We start from the raw sequence: 23,524 nt of genomic DNA on the forward strand, positions 1-23,524 counted from the left end.
ACATAATATACCTGGATTTTAGCAAGGCTTTTGACACAGCCCCACATGACAGTCTCATAAGTAAGCTGGAGAAATGCAAGCTTGGTAGAACCACCATTACATGGATACATAATTGGTTAAACAACTGCAAACAAAGAGTAACTATTAATGGAATGATGTCAGATTGGAAGGAGGTCTCAAATGAGGTTCCACAGGGATCTGTTCTGGTTCCGGTGTTATTTAAGAGCTTTATGAATGACCTGGATGTAGGAACAGAGAGCATACTGATCAAATTTGCAGATGACACAAAGCTAGGTGGGGGGTTGCAAACACTTTGGAGCATAGAGCTAAAATTCAAAGGGATCTAGAGAAGTTGTAGAACTGTGCTATAGACAACAAAATGGAATTCAACAAAGGCAGCTGTAAGGTGCTACAGTTTGGAAAGAAAAACCAAATGCACAAATACAGAATTGGGGATAACTGGCTTGGCAGCAGCACTGCTGAGAAGGAATTGGGAGTTATGGTGATCACAACCTCAATATGAGTCAACAATGTGTTTTGCTGTTGCAAAAAAAGCAAATGCAATTTGGGTTGCATTAACAGAGGTTTAGCATGCAAGTCATGGCAGGTGGTGGTACCACTCTAGTTCGTGCTGGTTAGGCCTCAGCTGGAGTACTGTGTACAGTTTTTGTCACCGCTGTATAGAAAGGATGTAGAGGAACTGGAAAGGATGCAGAGGTGAGCAACAAAGATGATGAAAGGGACGGAATGCAAGCTCTACAAGCAAAGGCTGAAGGACCTGGGTATCTTTAGCTTCAAAAAGAGAAGATTAAGGGGGGGAAATACTTGAAAGACTGCCTTAAAAAGACAGAGAAAAATTGTTCTCTCTTGCCATGGAGGGAAGGACAAGACGCAGTGGGTTCAAATTACAGCATAGCAGATTTAGATTAAATTGCAGCAAAACCTTCCTAACTGTAAGAACAGTAGGACAATGGAACAAACTGCCTAAGGATGTCGTGGCAGCTCCTTCGCTGGAAGTTTTCAAGAGGAGGCTGGACAGCCATGTCTTGGATGGTTTGTATACAGTAAATCCTGCATCTTGGAAGGGGGGTTGGACTAGATGACCCTTATGGTCTCCTCTAACCCCTAGGGTTCTATGGTTCTAAGACCGTAAATTCTGCAGGAAGGGGGCTGTGTCTTTGCATGCTGCTGTACAGAACCTAGCACAAAGTTTTTCTGATTCTGAATGGGGTATGAAGATACTATTACAACAACAACAATATTATTATTTATTAGTAAGTGACATTGTCCTAAATTGTGGGAAGTGGGCATGTAGACAGTATGCTTGGATTTGGATCTGGATCTGAACCTTTCCAAAGTTTGAGACTATTCATGTTCAGAATTTTAGCTTGACCTCTTTCTCAGGCTGGCTGACCAGAGCTTCAGAGTCCGGCTCCAAATCCAAAATTACGAGATACATAGGGGTGTTTTGATATGGAATTTGTCTGTGTCAGTTTAAAATAATGAATGACCTCTAAATTCTGAACCCATCTACAGTGCCCATTATCAAGCGTGGGAGAAGTAATATAGTAATTTTGAAAGGTCTTCTCATGTCTGTATGCTCATTCTCAATGCTTTAGTTAATTCAAACACATCTTCCTCACTTTAATTTCTTCCTTAATGTGCAAATGGTCAATTAATTTCCTAATGCTGCAAAGATAGATTGAAATTTTGGCTGATCTTTATAACTGGAATTCAATAAAATTTGGGTCTATTAATCTTGTCAAGAATCATATTAAATGCATCAGGTCAAACACCTGTTCTTTAGCAGGGATCTAATGAACAGAAATTCATGGGACCTGTTGGTGTCACAATAATGATAACATTTAATAATAATTGATAAATAAATGACAGTTTCCACAACTGTGCATGGAGACAATAAGTTTGGATGTGGGCCTGAACATTCCCAAAGTTTGACGTTATTCATGTTCAGTATCTTATTTCTCATGTGACCCTGAAGCTCTCTTAATGGAAAAATCATCCTTGTTACTATCAAACTTCACTGACTGGTACTAAGATGTATTTTCTGTTACGGTTATACTTAAATACTTTAAAAAAATACTGATGCAACAGGCTTTACTCAGACAAAACTTCTGATGAAGTCTGATGGGATTTTTGCTTCAGTGATGGCTTTAAAATTGGGCCCTTTAAGAGAAGGTTAAAAGTTTTCTGTTTACTTTAGTTAATGACCAAACTGAGTTGGTGCTTTGCTGTGATTTATATTGTTTTATGATAAGGCTGTTTTTTTGCTTGATTAAGAAGCACTACACATTGCTTGCAGTTGTAACTTATATATATTGCATGTGTTGTGGTGAAGTATGTACTCCATCCACTTTACTTGATAAAATTCTGATTTAAATTAAGAGGAGTTCCAAAGTGCAAAAAAGATATATAACAGCATATGTGTGAGTAGCAAAATGTAGTAATCAATGATAATGCAATTTCAGAATCAGGCAATCAATCATAGTAATTCATTTCAGTGTCCTCCATACATGTACAATATGGAACTGATCACCCATCCACTGTGTGGTACACATCAGCTGTGGATGAGAGTAGAGTATGAACCTAATAATGGAAAAAGACAAAACTCTTAGCATTAGATTTCCAGTGCCAATACTCACACTTAGCCGTCTGAATTTCACTTTCTATGAAAAAAGAAAAGGAGTACTTGTGGCACCTTAGAGACTAACCAATTTATTTGAGCATAAGCTTTCGTGAGCTACAGCTCACTTCATCGGATGCATACTGTGGAGTGAGCTGTAGCTCATGAAAGCTTATGCTCAAATAAATTGGTTTGTCTCTAAGGTGCCACAAGTACTCCTTTTCTTTTTGCGAATACAGACTAACACAGCTGTTACTCTGAAACTTTTAATGAACAATATTCAATGTTTGCCTAAAATTTGCTCTTTTCTCAAGTCGTCCGGACCCTAAACTCGTTTGCTAGAAAACTCAGACTCTGGACACGGTCAAAGCAGACTATTCATACTATTCATAGACATTTTGCCCAGCTATCCACCTTACCATATGACCAGTTAGGGTGCCAATAGATTTTTGGCCAAGAATAAAATTGACCAGTGGGCATCTTGCTTGGACACCTTAAAGTGACCTAATTTTAAGAGGCTGGGTGCTCAGCACCCCAAATCTCAAGTCCCTTTTGAAATTCTTGACCCTTGTCCTCAGTGCTCTATGCAGACATCCAGAAAGGCTCCGTTTTGGAGGTTTTTCCAGTAGCCTTTAAAAAAAAATAATTGGACTACACTGAACTCCATCATGACAGGGTGTACCAGACATTTGCTGCTCCCTCATCGAGGCCCCATAGCATTGGTAAACCCTACCCTAAGAAGGTGAAGATTTATGAGGAGAGGCTGAGGGAACTGGGTTTATTTAGTCTGCAGAGAAGAATGAGGGGGGGATTTGATAACTGCTTTCAACTACCTGAAAGGGGGTTCCAAAGAGGATGGATCTAGACTGTTCTCAGTGGTAACAGATGACAGAACAAGGAGTAATGATCTCAAGTTGCAGTGGGGGAGGTGTAGGTTGGATATTAGGAAAAAAAATTTCACTAGGAGGGTGGAATGTGTTACCTAGGGAAGTGGTGGAATCTCCTTCCTTTGGGAGTTTTAAGGTCAGGCTTGACAAAGCCCTGGCTGGGATGATTTAGTTGGGGATTGGTCCTACTTTGAGCAGGGGGTTGGACTAGATGACCTCCTGAAGTCCCTTCCAACCCTGATATTCTGTGATTATGATTCATCATAAACAAGGAATGGTCTTCGAATATTGTCTCATGCCATTTGAAGTCATCACGTATCGGGGTGCTTTACCTCCAATTGAACCGAAATAGTACCCTGAAAATTATCCAGATCTATGCTCCACAAGTGCATGCGAAGATGATGATGTGGAAGGATTCTATCAGGAACTGGAGGAAACCCTCGCTCAGAGTTCTACATATACGATTGTGATGGGAAATTTTAATGCCAAAGTTGGAGGAGGGAGAGAGGGTGAAAAGTTCATAGGAAGGTACTGTATTGAAGAACGAAATGCATGAGAACGACTAACTATATTGGCAGAGACAAGGAGAATGTTCATTGGTAACGCCTGGTTCCGAAAGAAGGCCAACAGAAGATGGACCTGGATCGCACCAAACACAAAGACAAAAAATTAAATCGATTACTTTCTGATCGATAGATGATGCATTGTGCAGGATATTTCAGTAGTGCCATTATTCAATATTGGTAGAGATCATCGCCTACTGAGAGCCAGACTCACAGTCACTGTGAAGGTGGAGAAAAAGGCGCTGTGTATGGCAAACAAAAGGCACCAACCGATAGCTTTCGACGAGGCAATCCTGAAGGAAAACATTTCTAGGGAAGATTGGAGCCTCCTGGATGACTGCGCCGATGATTGAGAACTTCAGTAAGAGACTGAAATGGTGTGTGAAATCAGCTGAGCGTGAAAGACCAAGAAGAGCTAGCGGAAGAATTTCGGAGAATACAAAGACTTTATTGGAGAAGAGGAGGACAATGAAAAGAAATGACAGCAACAGGCTTGAGTACTCCCTTCTCTGCAAGCTCAAACGAATGAAGTTGAAGGAAGACTTTGAGAAATTTCCAACCAAAAAGCTCCTAAAGGCTGCTGAAGATCATAAAAGTCTCAAAAATATGAATGGGAACTGGCGTTGTACAGGTGGTCATTATCAGCTTTGACAAACAGGGACGGAGAATCAGTAACCGATCGAACAGAGATGGAGGCAATCTGCAGGGATTTCTATACAAAGTCCATCACACACTCCGTCAAATGAAAGAGAGGAAGGCTCCGTGCAAGGACGTTCTGACAGCAGAAGTGCTTAAGGCGGGAGGTCAGGAACTTTGGAAAGCTCTCGCCCAAAGGTTCAGCCGCTACCTGGAAATCCAGAAGATGTCTGAATGAGAAAAGAGTGTGGTTCCCAGTCCTTTGGCTAACTTTCTTAACTTTTGAACAAACCTTGAGATGTAATATTGTAGTTCTGTTATTCACTTTGGTCATTTTCTTCTTCTAAAATGACCAAACTAAAAGTCAGGCTTGACAAAGCCCTGGCTGCGATGATTTAGTTGGGGATTGGTCCTGCTTTTAGCAGGGGGTTGGACTAGATGACCTCCTGAGGTCCCTTCCAACCCTGATATTCTATGATTCTAAAGTAGGAGAGTGATTGTCTGATAAAATGCCTTCTTTGGGATGCACAGAGCTAAGGAGAAAAGATCATAGATCAGAGGCGATTTTACATTCCATAATAAGAAATTGCACAATGGCAGTAAGGTGGGTGGCTCCTTGGAGACTGATGAAGATACAAATCAAATAGTTGGAAATTACAAAAAGGTATTTCTAAGTGCATGTCAAAGAAAATAAATAACTATAGGTTTTAGAATGAACTTTTAATTGACTAGTTGACAGACAAGTACAAGTATACCCTTGGCATGTCTTCCTGCTGGTCTTTTTCAAAGGGGCTTTATACAGAAGGACGATGCTGATATTTAAAGAGATACAGACCACCTTTATACTACTGGATACAAACCCTTCTACAGTTCATTCAGTGGAAACGCAGTGTGACCTTCATGTTATTCAATAATATTTCTGTTATTTCTGTCACACTGGACTTTCCCCCTCAGCAAGCACAGTACATAGCTCTGGACATAAGGTTGAAATAAGTTCCCAGTATCAAATTGCACTGATACCAGACTATTTTTCAGGATTTGTTCTTTTGGTGGACAGTTACCCAGTGCTACTCATTCTGTTGTAGAAGTAGCAGTGATTGAAGTGGGGAGATATCTCATCAAAAGTCCAACGTAGAAGGAGACTGAGTACCCACAAGTCCTACTTTGCAGTTTGGATTTCAGTGAATCCCCAGAACCTCTCAAGTCCAGGCCATAATTTTGATTTTATTTTCTTAACATACCCAGAAGAAACTGTTACAGCAATGCTCATAATTGTGACTGGGAACAACTTTTATGTTCAGATTCAGGAGTAACAGGAAACCTACACCTGAGTTAGCTGGTAGTAAGTAGGATAGAGAGTAGTGCTGCTACCCGTTTAGGTGTGTAGCTTGCCTTCTGCATAGGCACAAGTCCCTCCACTTTTAACAAGTGCAAGATTTGGCCCTTAATATCCTCTCTTTTCATGGACCTGATCCAAAGCCTGTCTGATGTCATTATGGTTTGAGTCAGAACCTGTAAGCACAATAAGATTGGGGAAGAGTGAGCCAGTAATTTAGTAAATGGGCAAAGAGTTTACTGTATATTTTATGGTTTTGCTTCTGACAAAATCCTTATTCTACAAATATTTAAGGCTACATTCTGCTGCCTCCATTCATGTTGAGTTAGTACATTATCCATCAAGAAGTCCTCCACTCCTTTTAATATTGGTGGAGTTCATCCTGGAGTAAGACACTGCTCAGCATGAGGAAAGGTGGCAGAATTTGGCCCTAAATAAAGATGTCACCTAATTACTGAACGGCAATAATTACATGCCATAAAATGTTTTAGCAATACAGTACAGTGTATAATCATTATTTTCCTATAAAATGAATAAAGGATGATCACTTTCTTTTGCAAACAGTGGACTTTTTATATAAAAGAAGTGTACTTTCCAGCAGTGCACAGCTTTAAGGGAAAAAAAATAAGAGAAAGAAACATAAATACATACACAGAAATCCACAACTGGAATAAATATGTGCAGTAGGCAATGCACTCTGTTGCTGTCACTGCCTATATTTTTTTCCCCCTGAAAAGTTTCTTACCTGATGTCACTCTTCACAACAGATGCCATGATTTAGGGATCCTAGCTAAGCTTGCTTTAGGGTCATCAGTGCAGGAAGGTTTGACCTTGTTATATAGAAAGTGTGTTTTAAATGAGAGCTTGCTTACAGCACTGCATAGCCGGCATATCAATTAAAGCTCTCCTCAGTGGCAAGGTGAAAAAAGGAAGGGATTCTGTTATTTTTTACACCATTAATTGTATTTTCTCAGATTGTATATATGGGAACTCTGCATTGTGCTTTAATTGTGTCGGCCTTCTTGACATTTTCCTCTGTCTTCCCGCAGAGTCATTTGCCTCCTGCCAGCTACCGCAGGTTTGTACTTGAGGAGTCTATTGCTAGTTATTTCTTGCCTGAAAGCCAAGGCTATGTAAGAACCTTTAGGAAAGCTCATTAGAATCAGTGTCCCTGGCAAATCCCTCCAATGCAAAACATGAATACAAGTCACTTCCTGACTAGTCACCCTCAAATATGATGAAATAAGACATAATATCCCTGTAATCTTTATTTAGTGTTGGTTAGAATTGTTATTTGTACTGGTTCTTTGTTCAGGGTCTAGCTGTCAACAGTAAATAAATTACTCCCCAGCTAGTAAATTGTAGCACTTCTCTGAGGCTTTGGAGAAAAAAAAGCAATGCGATGAATTGGTAGCCCCAAGATTTTTTATTCATAAATATTCCCTCAATCTCAGTTCAGACACTTTTTGTCTACTCTGTTAAAAGTATATTTCCTTCTGAAGCTTTTGTATTGAAGCGAACCATAATGAAATGGTCCTCTCACCCAGTTTCTCTCAAGATTTGAAACTTCATTGTAAAGCGAACAGTGTAAAAAGTCTCAGGCTAACTCTGTTTTGCTCACAAGGGAAGAGGATATTTAAAGTCTTTGCCTCAAATGATGCTTCTTTCATACACCCAAGATTGAGTGGTCACACATTTTTTCCCCTCTGAGTTTTATTTTTACCTTCCAGACACTTTTCAGGGTTTGTTGGGACTGGAACAGCTCTCATTTGTTCAGATTTGAAGTGAAAAATAGAGAAAATTCTGGTAGTCAAGGCCATAGATCTTAAATGACTCAGATAATAGTTTTAGTAAATGCCTTTTTCTTTAGCGATTCAAGCCCAAGCTAAGAGCAACTAACTGCCTTTCCTCACTGACAATGTCTGAACTCACTAGGGAAACAAATTCTGTCCATGTGAACCTATGGGATAAAAATTTCTTGACTAAAATTTAGATACTTAAAATGTAGTCAACTAATTTGTTTTATGCTCACAAAGCATAAAGTATGGCAGCAAGGCATCTCAGAGTATATCTGCATTAACGCTGTTCTAACTTTGCAGCATGGGTGTTAGGAAAGAAAGGATCCTGAAAGTTTTTTCTTACTAGTTGTTTAAGATGGAAATCACAATGTTTATAAAGGCCTGTCATAAATATAAAGGGAAGAGTAAACCCCTTTAAAATCCCTCCTGGTCAGAGGAAAAATCCTCTCACCTGTAAAGGGTTAAGAAGCTAAAGATAACCTCGCTGGCACCTGACCAAAATGACCAATGAGGAGACAAGATACTTTCAAAAGCTGGGAGGAGGGAGAAAAACAAAGGGGTCTGTGTGTCTGTTGGTATGCTGCTTTTGCCGGGGATAGAACAGGAATGGAGTCTTAGAACTTTTAGTAAGTAATGTAGCTAGGTATGCGTTAGATTATGATTTCTTTAAATGGCTGAGAAAAGAATTGTGCTGAATAGAATGACTATTTCTGTCTGTGTGTCTTTTTTTGTAACTTAAGGTTTTGCCGAGAGGGATTCTCTATGTTTTGAATCTAATTACCCTGTAAGGTATCTACCATCCTGATTTTACAGGGGTGATTCCTTTACTTCTATCTACTTCTATTTCTATTAAAAGTCTTCTTGTAAGAAAACTGAATGCTTTTTCATTGTTCTCAGATCCAAGGGTTTGGGTCTGTGGTCATCTATGCAAATTGGTGAGGATTTTTACCAAACCTTTCCCAGGAAGTGGGGTGCAAGGGTTGGGAGGATTTGAGGGGGAAAGACGTGTCCAAACTACGTTTCCCAGTAAACCCAGTTAGAGTTTGGTGGTGGCAGTGGTTATTCCAAGGACAAAGGATAAAATTAATTTTTACCTTAGGGAAGTTTTAACCTAAGCTGGTAAAAGTAAGCTTAGGAGGTTTTCATGCAGGTCCCCACATCTGTACCCTAGAGTTCAGAGTGGGGGAGGAACCTTGACAAGGCCATTAGAAACTTAACAACTCATGGTAGAAAAAATAACAACAGCAACAAAAAAAAACCAAACCAAAATAAGAGGTGAGTTGAATAGCTGTGTATTACATATGTCAGTGATAAGTTATGGTGATGTATTAACACAACACTATTCTGTTTTTCCCCAGAGGGATGATCTGTATTGAAGATCAATTCAGTCTTTTGAGTAAAATTTATAAAACTCAAAATATGTTGATATTTTATCCATTATAAGTTAAAATAGACATTTTATTCCTCTTACTAAGGGAGGGCATAGAAAAATGAGAAGAAGCTCATGTGTCTAACTACTTGCTACAAATACCAGGCCTGATCCTCTGTTCTTCTGTAGCTTGTGTAGTCACTTACACCAGGGAACAGTGGTGTTATACTTCTGATCTGATTGTGTTTTCAATTTTGCACTCACTTTGCACTAGTGACTAGATAAAGTGCAGGGCAATCAAGGATCAGACCCCCTCTCTCCTCTCATTCCATACACTCTCATAGACTCATAGATATTAAGGTCAGAAGGGACCATTATGATCATCTAGCCTGACCTCCTGCACAATGCAGGCCACAGAATCTCACCCACTCACTCCTGCAATAAACCTCTCACCTATGACTGAGCTATTGAAGTCCTCAAATCATGGTTTAAAGACTTCAAGGTGCAGAGAATCCTCCAGCAAGTGACCCATGCCCCATGCTACAGAGGAAGGCGAAAACCACCCAGGGCCTCTTCCAATCTGCCCTGGAGGAAAATTCCTTCCTGACCCCAAATATGGCAATCAGCTAAACCCTGAGCATATGGGCAAGATTCACCAGCCAGATACCCAGGAAAGAATTCTCTGTCGTAACTCAGGTCCCACCCCATCTAACATCCCATCACAGGCCATCGGGCCTATTTACCAAGAATAGTTAAAGATCAATTAATTGCCAAAATCATGTTATCCCATTATACCATCTCCTCCATAAACTTATCGAGTTTAATCTTGAAGCCAGATAGGTCTTTTGCCCCCACTGCTTCCCTTGGAAGGCTATTCCAGAACTTCACTCCTCCGATGGTTAGAAACCTTCATCTAATTTCAAGTCTAAACTTCCTGATGGCCAGTTTATATCCATTTGTTCTTGTGTCCACATTGGTACTGAGCTTAAATAATTCCTCTCCCTCTCCGGTATTTATCCCTCTGATATATTTATAGAGAGCAATCATATCTCCCCTCACCCTTCTTTTGGTTAGGCTAAACAAGCCAAGCTCCTTGAGTTGCCTTTCATAATATAGGTTTTCCATTCCTCAGATCATCCTAGTAGCCCTTCTCTGTACCTGTTCAAATTTGAATTCATCCTTCTTAAACATGGGAGACCAGAACTGCACACAGTATTCCAGATGAGGTCTCACCAGTGCCTTGTATAACAGTACTAACACCTCCTTATCTCTACTGGAAATACCTCTCCTGATGCATCCCAAGACCACATTAGCTTTTTTCACAGCCATATCACATTGGCGGCTCATAGTCATCCTATGATCAACCAATACTCCAAAGTCCTTTTCCTCCTCCGTTACTTCTAATTGATGCGTCCCTAGCTTATAGCTAAAATTCTTGTTATTAATCCCTAAATGCATGACCTTACACTTTTCACTATTAAATTTCATCCTATTACTATTACTCCAGTTTACAAGGTCATCCAGATCCTCCTGTATGATATCCCTGTCCTTCTCTAAATTGGCAACACCTCCCAGCTTTGTATCATCTGCAAACTTTATTAGCACACTCCCACTTTTTGTGCTGAGGTCAGTAATAAAAATATTAAATAAGATTGGTCCCAAAACCGATCTCTGAGGAACTCCACTGGTAACCTCCCTCCAGTCTGACAGTTCACCTTTCAGTATGACTCGCTGTAGTCTCCCTTTTAACCAATTCCTTATCCACCTTTCAATTTTCATATTGATCCCCATCTTTTCCAATTTAACTAATAATTCCCCATGTGGCATGGTATCAAACGCCTTACTGAAATCTAGGTAAATTAGATCTACTGTGTTTCCTTTGTCTAAAAAATCTGTTACTTTCTCAGAGAAGGAGATCAGGTTGGTTTGGCACGATCTACCTTTTGTAAAACCATGTTGTATTTGGTTCCATTTACCATTGACCTCAATGTCCTTAACTACTTTCTCCTTCAAAAATTTTTCCAAGACCTTGCATACTACAGATATCAAACTAACAGGCCTGTAGTTACCTGGATCACTTTTTTTCCTTCCGTAAAAATAGGAACTGTGTTAGCAATTCTCTAGTCATACGGTATAACCCCTGAGTTTACAGATTCATTAAAAATTCTTGCGAAAGGTCTGGCAATTTCATGTGCCAATTCCTTTAATATTCGAGCAAGAAGATTATCTGGGGACCCCGATTTAGTCCCATTAAGCTGTTCGAGTTTCGCTTCTACCTCAGATATGGTAATATCTACCTCCATATCCTCATCCCCAGTTGTCATGCTACCATTATCCCTAAGATCCTCATTAGCCTTATTAAAGACCGAGACAAAGTATTTGTTTAGATTTTGGGCCATGCCTAGATTATCCTTAACCTCCACTCCATCCTCAGTGTTTAGCGGTCCCACTTCTTCTTTCTTTGTTTTCTTATTTATATGGCTATAGAACCTTTTACTATTGGTTTTAATTCCCTTTGCAAGGTCCAACTCTACTTGACTTTTAGCCTCTCTCACTTTATCCCTACATGTTCTGGCCTCAATAAGGCAGCTTTCCTTGTTGATCCCTCCCATCTTTGACTCCCTGTATGATTTCTCCTTTTTCTTAATCATCTCTCTGCGATGCTTGCTCATCCAGCTTGGTCTACAACTCCTGCCTATGATTTTTCCCCCTTTCTTGGGATGCAGGCATCTGATAGCTTCTGCAGCTTTGACTTGAAGTAATCCCAGGCCTCCTCTGCCTTTAGATCCATAAGTTCTTCAGTCCAATCCACTTCCCTAGCTAATTTCTTTAATTTTTGAAAGTCAGCCCTTTTGAAATCAAAAACCCTAGTCGCAGATTTATTTTTGTTTATCCTTCCTTTCAGTTTGAACTGAATTAGCTCATGATCACTTGAACCAAGGTTGTCCCCTACAACCATTTCTTCTATGAGGTCCTCACTACTCACCAAAACCAAATCTAAAATGGCATCCCCTCTCGTCGGTTCAGCAACTACTTGATGAAGGAATCCATCAGCTATCACATCTAGGAAAATCTGAGCCGTATTATTATTACTAGCACTCGTCCTCCAGTCTATATCTGGGAAGTTAAAGTCTCCCATGATCATGCAGTTTCCATTAGTATTTACTTCATTAAAAACATTAAAGAGGGCTCTATCCATATCCAAATTAGATCCCGGCGGTCTATTGCACACCCCAAGTACTATCACAGGGGAGGCTCTAATAGTTTTCTTCCCCAATGTAATTTTTGTCCAGACGGACTCTGTCTTATCCATTCCATCGCTTCTTATTTCTTTACTTTCTACCTCATCATTGATATACAGTGCTACTCTACCACCTTTACCTTTATTTCAGTCTTTCCTAAACAGGACATACCCTTCAATACCTGTAGTTCAGTCATGACTACTATTCCACCATGTTTCTGTTATCCCTATAATATCTGGTTTCACTTCCTGCACCAGTAGCTCTAGTTCCTCCATTTTGTTACCTAGGCTCCTCGCATTGGTGTACAAACATCTTAATTTTTGCTGTTTGGCCTCACTCACATTCTGTACCCGATTAGGCACGGTCATTCTACAGCCAGTATAATCTATTAGACTGGTATCCAAATTGCCCTTCCTCCTTTATATACATTCTCCTACCCACGGCTGTATCCTTTCTTACTTTGTTTTCTTCCCTCTCAATGCTAAAATCCAGCGTGGAGCTTACTGGGACATCTCCCAACCATCTCCCCCAAATTCCTAGTTTAAAGCTCTCTTAATCAGTTGTGCCAGCCTCCATTCTAGAAGTCTATTTCCTTCCCTACTCCTGAAGTCCATCCTGAGAGAACTGTCCATGAATGCCTCCCAATGGCCATACATCCCAAAGCCTTCCTTATAGCACCACTGACAGAGCCATCTGTTGATAGTCATAATCTTGTCACACCTTTGTTGCCCTTCTCTAGGATCAGGCAGAATCCCACTGAAGATCTCCTGAGCCTCGATTTCCTTAAGCGTCTTCCCGAGCCTGGCATAGTCTCCCTTGATACGTTCCAGCGAGAATCTACTAGTATCATTTGTTCCCACATGAAGGACAATTAGTAGATTCTTTCCTGCTCCCTTTAGGATCCTTTTCAACCTCAGGTCCGCATCCCGTATCTTAGCACTTGGAAGACAGCACACCCTTCTATTTTCTGTATCAGCTCTGGTTACAGGCTTGTCTATTCTTCTCAGTAAAGAGTCCCTGATCATGTAGACCTGCCTTTTCCTGGTGACAGTGTGATTCTCCAGTCCATCCCCTGTTCCCTCTGGCTGCAAGTTCTTTCCATTCCTATTCTCCCTTGTAATCCTCTTCAACTCATCCTGTATCCTCCTGGGTCTCATATTTGGTGTAGTCTCCATTGACTCTTCCCCTTTTCCTATAGGACCAGCCGCTCTTCTCTTCTTCCTTGCCCTTCCACCTTCAGTGACTACCTGCTGAGCCCCTTCTTCATTTTCCAACTCTGCAAACCTGTTCTTGAGCTCTTTTTCTCCTTCACTAGCCCGTCTTTTCCTCTGCCTGGTTCTCTTACTCACATGCTTCCACTGTCCATTTTCTTCACCCAGCAGTCCCCCCTCAGAATTCTTCAGTCCTCCTTCCATCTGCAAGTCTGAGCTTTTCTCTTCAGCTGCCTTATGTCTTTGCTCCATAATCTGCTCGAACCCCCTTCTAAACTCAACCAGACTTTCCACCTGCATCTCCAATCCTCGGATCTTCTCTTCCATCAGCTCTATCAGACGGCACTTCATGCAGATGAAACTCTTTCCCGGTACCCCCTCCAGGTTCATGTACATACCGCAGCTTCCACATCCAGTCATCCTCATTGTGTCTTCCACTACGTGGGTCACTCCCACTAGTGCCTCTGTCTCTGTCATTGCCTTCCCACCTAAATCCTGTTAATCTGGGGAACACAAACCACACCAAAACACCACCACCCACAGCAAAAACAAACCCCAAACAGGCACCACAATACAAACTCCCACTGAAACTCCCCTGTTTACGGCTCTGTTTGCTGGCTCCTGTGCCACTGCAGCTGTCTGTGCTGCTGCCTGACTGGCTGGCTACCTTTAATAGGACCCCTAGTCAGAGAAGCCCCGCCCCCTAATCAGAGCTCAGCTTCTCTCCCAGCACAAAGCCCCTACAAGCCTCTACACATACAAATAATACAAATACAAAACCAAATACTCTCTCTCTTGCTAGGAGTACTCTCCTCCTACTTAATTCTCAGTTTTGAGAATTATCGTTTATTCCATTCCCCACATTTAAACTCTTGCCAAATCCTGTCTCTTCTTCAAATTATAACCGCTACCATATCCACCCCTTTGAGTCTGATCCTGCAAGGAGTTGATTGCCTTCAAATTCTATTAGTTTCCATGGGAGTCAAAAGTACTCACGTCAAAACCCAGCCATCTTAAAATCTTGAGAAAAGTCTTATTGACTCAGTTAAGTGAAAATGGCAAGGAAGGGAATATAATCAAATGTTTTCTAAAATGACAAAAAGAGAGAGAAAAGAGAGTGAATGGTTAATTGTGTTTGGACTAGAAGACATGCTGAGGAAGGGTTTTCAGGGTTTTCAGAGAGTTTGTTGAATTGCTATAGCAGCAGACCAGTATCTCGTGAATATCAAGGAAGTTTCTAAATATGGAATGTTGGAAATGTATTGTGATAAAACACTTCTGGTGGGACAACTTTTGAACATCAGACCTGAAATATCAAAATATAATTAGGAAGGCCAAAAATGAAATTGAAGAACAGCTAGCCAAAGACTCAAAAAGTAATCGCAAACTTTTTTTTAAATACATCAGCAGCAGGAAGCCCGCTAAACAATCAGTGGGGCCACTGGATGATTGAGATGCTAAAGGAGCACTCGAGGACGATAAGACCATTGTGGAGAAACTAAATGAATTCTTTGCATTGGTCTTCATGGTTGAGGATGTGAGGGAGATTTCCAAACCTGAGCCATTCTTTTTAGGTGACAGATCTGAGGAACTGTGCTGGATTGTGTCATTAGAGGTGGTTTTGGAAAAAAAAGATAAAATAAATAGTAATAGGTCACCAGTATCAGAAGGTATTCACCCATGAGTTCTGAAGGAACTCAAATGTGATATTGCAGGACTACTAACTGTTGTCTGTAATCTGTCATTTAAATCAGCTTCTGTACCAAATGACTGGAGGATAGGTAATGTGACACCAATTTTTAAAAGGGTTCTACAGGTGATTCTGGCAATTACAGGCCAGTAAGCCTGACTTCAGTACCAGGCAAACTGGTTGAAATTATAGTAAAGAACAAAATTGCCAGTCACATAGATGAATGTAATTTGTTGGGGAAAAGTCAACATGGTTTTTGTAAAGGGAAATCATGCCTCCCCAATCTACAAGAATTCTTTGAGGGGGTCAACAAGCATGTGGACAAGGGGAATCCAGTGTATTTAGATTTTCAGAAAGCTTTTGACAAGGTCCCTCACCAAAGGTTCTTAAACAAAGTAAGCAGTCATGGGGTAAGAGGGAAGGTTCTCTCATGGATTGGTAACTGGTTAAAAGATAGGAAACAAAGGATGGGAATAAATTATCCATTTTCAGAATGGAGAGAGGTAAATAGTGGTGTCCCCCAGGGGTCGGTACTGGGACCAGTCTTATTCAGCATATTCATAAATGATCTGGAAAAAAGGATAAACAAAGAGGTGGCAAAATTTGCAGATGATACAAAACTACTCAAGATAGTTAAGTCATAGGCAGACTGTGAAGAGCTACATAAGGATCTCACAAGACTGGGTGACTGGGCAACAAAATGGCAGACGAAATTCAGTGTTGATAAATGCAAAGTAATGCACACTGGAAAACATAATCCCAATTATGCATATAAAATGATGGGGTCTAAATTAGCTCTTACCACTCAAGAAAGAGATCTTGGAGTCATTGTGAACAGTTCTCTGAAAACAACCACTCAATGTGCAGCAGCAGTCAAAAAGGCGAACAGAATGTTGGGAATCATTAAGAAAGGCAGATAATAAGACAGAAACTATCATATTGCCTCTATATAAATCTATGGTATGCCCACATTTTGAACACTGTGTGCAGATGTGGTCGCCCCATCTCAAAAAAGATATATTGGACTTGGAAAAGATTCAGAAAAGGGCAACAAAAATTATTAAGGGTATGGAATGGCTGCTGTATGAGGAAAGATTAATAAAACTGGGACTTTTCAGCTTGGAAAAGAGACAACTAAGAGGGGATTTGATAGAGGTTGATACAATCGTGACGGGTGTGAAGAAAGTAAATAAGGAAGGGTTATTTACTCTTTCTCATAACACAAGAACTAGGCAGTAGGTTTAAAACAAACAAAAGGAAATATTTTTTCACACAACCCACAGTCAACCTGTGGAACTCCTTGCCAGAGGATGTTATAAAGGCCAAGATTATAACAGGGTTCAAAAAAGAAGTTGATAATTTCATGGAGAATAGGTCCATCAATGGCTATTAGCCAGGATGGGCAGGGATGGTGTCCCGAACCTGTGTTTGCCAGAAGCTGGGAATGGGCAACAGGGGATGAATCACTTGATGATTACCTGTTCTGTTCATTCCCTCTGGGGCACCTGGCATTGGCCACTGCTGGAAGACAGGATACTGGGCTAGATGGACCTTTGGTCTGACCCAATATGGCCATTCTTATCTCTTCTGGGGAGCACATAGCAACTTTATTCAATGTAGGGGGGGCATAATCAGTTTAGAACTTCTCTGAGTGGTTTATATGGTGTTGTATTTCTTGCCCTGTATCATGGCTTATATTATAGCCTAACCTTATGATCACAGCACAGTGCCCCTGTTAATCCTTCAAAATAATATATTTTTAAAACCCCATAACCATCTCCTTCCCAGGGAACCCTCCAGCGTCATCACCATGTTTACTCAGGAATTTACTGTCATGCCACTGTTTTTTTTTCCAATCCTGAATGACGTTCAGATCAGACCTGAAGAGGATAGGGAATTCTCATTTCCTTACAGTAAATGGTTTAGTTTAAATATCCATATAATAAAAGCTGGAAGGTTTTTTATACTAACATGTATAATCCATAGAAATAATTGTCTTCTGAATATTGCTCTCCTTGTCTCCTTTGGATCCAACTCTTTATTTGCCTGGCTCTTTTTTACTATTCACATACTATTCTTAGGTTATGCCAGGTTTCCACTGAGAACACAGGAACTATGAATAGCACCCATCTTCTCAGAAACCTGATTTTAAATAAAGGACAGCTAAATGGTATTAGATATCTTCCTCGGACAGGGCTGTTAGGTGATGCTGCCGTGTGTTGCTAGTCTGTAATTATGTATGTTCTTTTCCATCTCTAAAATTTCGGAAGATGCGTTTAGTATGAGTGAGGAGTAATTGAATGTAGAGTTCTGAAGGTGGAAAGCTGTGGAAGTCAGCAGCCAGAATCCATGAGTTTTCTTCATGTGGCTTCTTCAAAAGCCCCATTTAGTTTTGACACAAGAGCGTCCTTCTTAGCTGGGTGGAGGGAAGAACTCAATCTGTCTACAAGGCTCTGGGAAATTGGATATTAGGAAACACAGTGTGAAAGTCAACATAATATTTCAATTCCTTAAGAATTGTCATGATGTGCTCATGATGTTTTCAGTTCCTGTGATAAGAGTTAAATTTGTGTTCTTATTGTGGTCCCATTGAAGTGAACAGAAAAAAATCCAGCTAACATCAGTGGAAACAGAATTGGTATACACGAATGCACATGAGAAATATTCAAAAATGCCATTTTCCTTCTTCCTCTTTTTTGGCCCTTCATAAAATGGGTAAGAATAAAAATTCTTGACAGCTGTGATAACATGATCTACATTAATGTGAAAAAATGGCAATACTTCAATCTAAACTTAACGTAGTTTAACTAATTGTATTGAAAGAAATATTGATGTTCATGTCAGCGTGGTTGATACTTAAATGCATCATCTAAATGAGGTCTTTACTTTGTTAAAAAGTGAATCGTGAACTTTAAACAAATAAATCAATTAAATGAGTCTGGAAGTGTGGATCTTTGCATCAATCTGTGACATTCTAATTGGGATCTGTCTTGCAAAGTGATATAGAGAGCCTGATTTTCTACAGTCTTGCACTGTGTGTAGTTATTTACCTCTGCAAAATGGATTTTAAAAGCTCCCATTCTAATTTGGAATCAGTTGAAATCAGGGTAGGTTTGGAGTGTTACTGTGACCTAAAATACAAGCCCAAATTAATGCACCAGCCTGGGATGATACTATGTGCTAGAGAATAAGGTGTCCATAACAACATCAAAGTAGCATGGCAGGATATCCTTGCCCAAAAGGAATTTTTTGTTTAAAAAACCAACATGTTTAACAGGACACAAGAAGACAAAACAACTGACAATGCATATCAGCAGTCCCCCTGTGACATGGATCCCACCCCTGGACTGGCAGTGAAGGGATTTACCTTCAGCCCAGTGAATGGCTGGAGGTATTTGTAATTCCAGTAAAATACGAGAAGGATCAGGTGACTATCATAGCTAGCACATCCTAGGTGCTATGGCAGCCCCCAGGTGTTCACTATGTAATGTGCTAAAATGTTATTGTACCCTCAGCAGGATCGTCCAGGCCAAGCTGATGAAAGCATCGGGCTAGAATCAACAGCATGCTATAAAAGTCACTATTCCTATTCAAAAAGGCACCTATTCCCATGGATGTATTTACTGAGTGATTGGCTAGCTTTTTTCCCCAGTAATGTTAAGGGATAACCACAAGGGAATTTACACAAAAATGATCGACAGGATACAACGGAATATTAAAAATAAGAGTTGTAATTGTTCCAAACCATAGGCAAATAAAAGAAAATAAGCCACCTCAGAACAAGTTAGAAAGACAATTGTTCAAAGGAGGATCAAGAAATCAGCCAAATTACCCACGCATATTAAAGGTTTCTGAGAAAGTGCATAAAGATTTTGGAATTCTATTATATACAGGACTGGTAATAAAATAATGCAAATTATTGCCATAACACCCAGATGTAATGCTGAAAAAAATGTTTCTTAATTACATTAAATATATTCTCATAATTCTTCTTTGGAACTTGGGAGGAAATAAAACATAACAATTGTCTTATTTAGGGCAAAATTCTACTGCTAGATCTGTTGTCATGCTTTCCCCTTAGTAGTGCCTTAAGAAAGATTTGTGAGTCAAAATAATTAACTGATACCTTTGGGAATTCAGCCATATGCACCAGTGTGCTGAGGATAGATGGTGGAGTTCTAAGACAGGGCATGATGTGGCCAGACAAAGAGCTCTTTAGATTAACAATTTATTTGGTTTCTACTGTTAATTTGGCAACATCTTTGAAAGTTTCAGGTGGGAGAGATGAGCAAAATGTATACTGTTAATCAATATTGTCTGAAGGTGGAAAATAAGCAGAAGTGAAATTTCTTACACAAAATGTTTGAGAGATTTTGCAGCATGTGGCATACCAGAAGCTATGTCTGTGATGTGGCATGGCTTGGCAGTATACTACATCTGAAAAGCAGGCATGTGACCAGTCTTTTGCATCAGAGCCAGCAGATGCTCAACTTTTCGGGTATGTTTTTAATCCTTGCCTCTTACTGACAGACAGTAAATGTTTTGGAATGGGAGGTCCAACAAAAAAATATACATGATCCTTGACCTATTTGAAATGCATGTTTTAAAAAGATTGCCCACAGTTGTCTACTGGCACCTTTTGTTTCAGAAGAAATATAAATCTTCTTCAAATACCACTATTGCAGATTAGTAAAATGAGCATTGTAATTTGGGGGTAACAAGGTGAATAAAAAGCCTGCTCTACATGTAGGGTATTTTGACACTGGTGCTGGAAGGTGTAATTTCCATCTTGAGTAGACTTTCTTGCACTGGCTCTGATGGAGGAAATATGCTGAAAATAGAAGTGCAGCTGCAGTGTCACGAGGGGTTGGGCTAGCTACCTGAGTATGTACCTAGCTTCTTGGATGGGATCATGCTCGAAGCGGCTCTCCCCTCCTGCCACCCAGGCTGCCATGGCAACACTTGTATTTTGAGCATACTAGCTCAGTCAGAGCTGGGACAGGTGCATCTACCTGAGCTACACACCGTTCAGCGGTAGTGTAGACATACTCTTAAAATACAGAATTTGAGCTAACAAAACAAGTTTAAGTGTTACCCTAGGTATTGGTTAATCCTTAACCATGTGGTCACAAAGTGAAGTTTGGCAACACATTCCCACAGCAAAAACCAAATATGTTTGTGATAGAAGGATTGCAGTAAATATGTTGCATTGCCACTTTCTTTTAGAGGTACACTATATACTACTATCTCCTAGGCAGTTCAGTTTGCATTAGAGAGATGGAAACTTTGCAACAATTTAACTTTCAAATTAATCTTTAAATGAAGTATTATGGATGCAAGCTGTGTTGATAGCATGAATGGTTAAGATGGCATTATGAACAATTGCCATTCAGGGTTAGTATCACAACACAGATAAGTAGATATTTTGATTCTGACAGTTCAAGTGATTTCAGTTTAACTTTCTGCCTTTTGAGAAAGGGAAAGGAAGAAAAAAAATCATATCAATTGATGTATGTTTATGGGAAAATACTTAGGAAGATTTCACTTGTTTCCTAAAAATTAGTTCACAGATTTTAAGGCCAGAGGGAACTATTATGATCACCTAATTTGACCTGCATATCATAAGCCATAGAACTTCACTTAGTAAATACTACAGAAGGCCCAACAACTGGTACTGGAACGATAGCATGTCTTTTAGAAAGACATATAGTCTTGACTTAATGACATCAAGTGATTGAGAATCTACCATATCTATGGATAAGATATTCAGGTGAGTAATACCGTCACTGCTAAATTAGCATTTTTCTTCCTATTTGAATTTCCTCTAGCTTGAATGTGAATATACGTGTGTTGGAATGTGATGGAACTGATGAATATTTGTCTGCTCAGATTTCTATATCATGCTTATTGCTGTGATATTTGATATGAGAAAATTAAAAATACAAAGGAAAGGGATAGTTACTCTCCAAAATGTTATGCTTAATGGCCACAGGATTGTCAGATATACAAGAGATCTATTTTGTACTGCAGAAGCAGATGAGTAGAAAACATTGTAATGTTTCATCAAGGCACTGAAGATGGAAAGACTGGCACACAGATGAAATTCTGGGATAGCAGAAGAAAGGCAGGGATATATAAAGAAAAAGAGTAAAAACTTCTAGAGCTTTTCCTCCAAAGGGAAATATAGGCTTGACTGAGTTTATAACTGATCTAAGCATAAAAGCTTTATTAAGTTAACAACAATAAAAAAGGGTTTTAAATGTGTGGGTTTTTTCCTCCCAGATTTTATTAGAAGAAACACCTTAATAGTTCCCTTAGGCAACCATAGTCATTGCTCAACATAAACAAGTGCTGAGTCATAGAATCATAGAATCTTAGAATATCAGGGTTGGAAGGGACCTCAAGAGGTCATCTAGTCCAACCCCCTGCTCAAAGAAGGACCAATCCCCGACTAAATCATCCCAGCCAGGGCTTTGTCAAGCCTGACCTTAAAAACTTCTAGGGAAGGAGATTCCACCACCTCCCTAGGTAACTCATTCCAGTGTTTCACCACTCTCATAGTAAAAAAGTTTTTCCTAATATCCAACCTAAACCTCCCCCACTGCAACTTGAGACCATTACTCCTTGTTCTGTCATCTGCTACCACTGAGAACAGTCTAGAGCCATCCTCTTTGGAACCCCCTTTCAGGTAGTTGAAAGCAGCTATCAAATCCCCTCTCATTCTTCTCTTCTGAAGACTAAACATCCCCAGTTCCCTCAGCCTCTCCTCATAAGTCATATGTTCCAGTCCCCTAATCATTTTTGTTGCCCTCTGCTGGACTCTTTCCAATTTTTCCACATCCTCCTTGTAGTGTGGGGCCCAAAACTGGACACAGTACTCCAGATGAGGCCTCACCAGTGTCGAATAGAGGGGAATGATCACGTCCCTCGATCTGCTGGCAATACCCCTACTTATACATCCCAAAATGCCATTGGCCTTCTTGGCAACAAGGGCACACTGTTGACTCATATCCAACTTCTCGTCCACTGTAACCCCTAGGTCCTTTTCTGCAGAACTGCTGCCGAGCCATTCGGTCCCTAGTCTGTAGCGGTGCATTGGATTCTTCCGTCCTAAGTGCAGGACTCTGCACTTGTCCTTGTTGAACCTCATCAGATTTCTTTTGGCCCAATCCTCCACTTTGTCTAAGTCCCTCAGTATTCTATCCCTACCCTCCAATGTATCTACCTCTCCTCCCAGTTTAGTGTCATCTGCAAATTTGCTAAGGGTGCAATCCACACCATCCTCCAGATCATTTATGAAGATATTGAACAAAACTGGCCCCAGGACCGACCCCTGGGGCACTCCACTTGATACTGGCTGCCAACTAGACATGGAGCCATTGATCACTACCCGTTGAGCCCGACAATCTAGCCAGCTTTCTATCCACCTTATAGTCCATTCATCCAGCCCATACTTCTTTAACTTGCTGGCAAGAATACTGTGGGAGACCGTGTCAAAAGCTTTGCTAACGTCAAAGAACAACATGTCCACTGCTTTCCCTTCATCCACAGAGCCAATTATCTCATCATAAAAGGCAATTAGATTAATCAGGCATGACTTGCCCTTGGTGAATCCATGCTGGCTGTTCCTGATCACTTTCCTCTCCTCTAAGTGCTTCAGAATTGATTCCTTGAGGATCTGATCCATGATTTTTCCAGGCACTGAGGTGAGGCTGACTTGCCAGTACTTCCCAGGATCCTGCTCCTTCCCTTTTTTAAAGATGGGCACTACATTAGCCTTTTTCCAGTCATCTGGGACCTCCCCCGATCGCCATGAGTTTTCAAAGATAATGGCCAGTGGCTCTGCAATGACATCCGCCAACTCCTTTATCACTCTTGGATGCAATGCATCCTGCCCCATGGACTTGTGCTCATCCAGCTTTTCTAAATAGTCTTGAACCACTTCTTTCTCCACAGAGGGCTGGTCACCTCCTTCCCATGCTGTGCTGCCCAGTGCAGCAGTCTGTGAGCTGACCTTGTTCGTGAAGGCAGAGGCAAAAAAAGCACTGAGTACATTAGCTTTTTCCACATCCTCTGTCACTAGGTTGCCTCCCTCATTCAGTAAGGGGCCCACACTTTCCTTGACTTTCTTCTTGATGCTAACATACCTG

Source organism: Caretta caretta, chromosome 1 (genome assembly GCF_965140235.1).
Source record: "Caretta caretta isolate rCarCar2 chromosome 1, rCarCar1.hap1, whole genome shotgun sequence".
NCBI lineage: Eukaryota > Metazoa > Chordata > Testudines > Cheloniidae > Caretta > Caretta caretta.